Source organism: Mastomys coucha, unplaced genomic scaffold (assembly GCF_008632895.1).
Source record: "Mastomys coucha isolate ucsf_1 unplaced genomic scaffold, UCSF_Mcou_1 pScaffold23, whole genome shotgun sequence".
Classification (NCBI taxonomy): domain Eukaryota; kingdom Metazoa; phylum Chordata; class Mammalia; order Rodentia; family Muridae; genus Mastomys; species Mastomys coucha.
In genome coordinates, this window is record NW_022196906.1 from 9,873,815 (window position 1) to 9,876,529 (window position 2,715).

At 44.8% G+C, this 2,715-nt stretch overlaps 1 protein-coding gene across 9 annotated transcripts in view; it reads right to left on the reverse strand.

Annotated features, from left to right (window-relative positions):
• Positions 1–2,715, reverse strand: part of Fat3 (FAT atypical cadherin 3) — a 591,431-nt gene that overhangs the window by 9,188 nt on the left and 579,528 nt on the right. The gene's annotated exons all lie outside the window — the stretch shown is intronic.

Sequence of the window (2,715 nt, forward strand, 5' to 3'; positions counted from 1 at the left end):
TAAGTTAGCTCCACAATGGAAAATTGATTGTGCCATAGGGGGCAAAGGTCTGTCAATCAAGTGATTTACATTATGGATTCGAAACCCTTAACCCGTGGTAAATGAGCTTCTGAATAGCTGTCAGCTGAAAGTAACTGTTCCTGCCTCAAAGTGAGGACTGTGGCAGAGTGAAGGGAGGCTGGAGTAGCTGAGCTGCTCTTCATTCAGACTTAATTTATGTCATTTACATGAACCGATGTGGTGTCAACACCAGGTTAAATGAGATTACTTTAAAAACAGGGGCATAAATATTTTATAGGCAAGAAAGCCTGTCTACTTCTCCCAGCTTCCATCTCTGGGGACCAGTGGGTTTCAGCTCTGCCTTCTAGAGGGCAGTGGTGTTTCATCTTGGGGTTGCCAATGTTCTCTGCCCTGTGTCTGGTGAGAGGAGAAGCAGATGTGAATTTTCACTTAGTCAGTTGGTGGTTTTCTCTCTCTCTGCTGTAGAAAAATAGGCAGCCCTCCTCCCAGGCACACACCTTTCCAATTTAATAGATGCAGGAAGCAATAAAAGGCTCCATTTCTTGAAGTGGTCAAGTCCAAAATGAATTAGTTGTCCAGAGATTGTCTCACTAGCTCTTACTCTGTCTTGTTTAACAAAGAGGGAAATGTATTCTATAAAATCCAATGCTACATCAGGGGGAAATTTGAGTTTGGGCCCTGAGGTGGATTCTGGAAATAAAGCTGTCATATAACTAGGTGGGGATAGAAAATATCCTCCAAGAAATACTTCAGACCATCCTGGAATGTGATTGTAGAAAGAGACATGGAACTGTGATTAAGGGAATAGTTACCTTGTTTTGCAGCCACAGGAATTATTTTTCCCCCATAAAGAGTAATATCAGGAGGAAACACAAAGACTCCCCATCTGCTTTCAGATAATGAAGTCAGAGCTTTGGATAAACAAGTGACAGAAATGCAGAGCGACACCAAGGAGAAATTCATCTCCCAACAGCAGTGCCACAAAACATGACACTGTTTTAGCAAAGGGCAAGGTGTCCACAGCTGACCCTTGAACACCGAGGAATATGTGGGCAGCTGGCCCTGGTGGCTGCAATGGCCCGCCCAAGCCCTGTGCTTTGCCTTCACTTAAAATTCCTTTTGTCTCCTAAATACAAAAGAGTTGGTTGTCTGGGTGTTATTGTACACACCTTTAACTCCAGGGCTTGAGGGACAGAGGCAGGTGGATCTGAGTTCTAGGCCCTACTCTACATAGAAAGTTCCAAACCAGCTACTGCTAAAGAGTAAGACCAAATAAATAAACAAAGGAGCAACAATCAGAAAGGAGCCTCTCCTCAATTCCTGCTAAGACCTCAGGTCATGATTTAAAATATATATGTTCACAGGGCACTTGAACAGAAAGGTCTCACCTCAGGCTTTCCCTCCCATGGAGAGATGCTGTCTGGCACTCTCCACTGCCTCCTTTCCACTGAGCTCCTGGAGGAGTCCTGCTAAGAGCTGTTGAGACTTGGAACCCGGGGCCTAGATTCTGCTCATCGCTTCTCCAGGAGCTGATAATGCTCCCCACGTTGGGCAGTCCATTTAACTGTGATGGTCCAAATAGATGGCCAGCACACAGCAGTGGAGCAGTGGTAGCTCTACCTCAGTGCTTTTGCCAGATCGAGGTGTCTACCCTTCATGCATATGCATATGTATATGTATATGTATATATGTGTCTGTGTCTGTATATCTGTGTCTCTGTCTATGTCTATATCTATCTATATCATCTATATCTATATCATCTCTATATATCATCTATATCTATGTCTATGTCGATCTATCATCTATATCTATAACTATGTGTATGCACATGTATATATATACATATATATATATATGTATATATTAAATATATGTAATTCTTTTTCTGATCTGTTCCTGGTACTTCATACTATGAACCTTATGCACATGCTTGGCTTCTGTAGTCGAAGCCACCTGCCTTCCCCCTCCTCTCTCCTTTCTGTTCTGCCTTCTGCTCACAAGCAAGCATCTCCCAGTTTCCTTCAGAGACTAGTCAGCCTACTCTCTCATCGCTCAGTGAGCTGAGCCTCCTACGATATGCAATATGTAATATGTGCTGTATGCAGATGATGGTCAACTGTCACCTCTGTGACATCTAGATGCCCCTCACCCCCATCCCAGGAACTCAGGCATGCATCCTCAATACTGAGCTGTTTGCTTCCTGATCCTAGGAGACCCTCTTCAATAGTTTCCTACTGAAACTGACTCTTGCTTAAGGATTCCTTAGCAATACTCCCCTTGTGCAGAAGCACCAGGTACTCTGTTGTCTGCACCTGCTCTGCAGGACCATTTGGCACCTGCCCCTCTCCCCTCCCCCAGCATGCATAGCATAGCACAGAAACTCCTGCTGCTGAGGACTTGTTAAACTGTGAGGACACATAAACAACTGTGTAGCCTGCTGATAAGCCGGTGGACAACAGAGCCTGCCTTAGTCTCGTTCTGGTGCCAGGTCTGGGAGCAGTTACCTTTTTACTTAGATGCTGATGCTGCTTTGCTGGCTCTGCCTCCCTTCTAGATTGCATTCAGTCCCTTGCAGGTCTGTCAGAGCTGTCTTTAAAAGTGTAACTCATTCATGCCACTTATCTGCTTAAATACCTGCATCACTGTGGATCCTAAGTCCCACCTTCTTCTGCCCCCATCTTCTGCTCAACCACC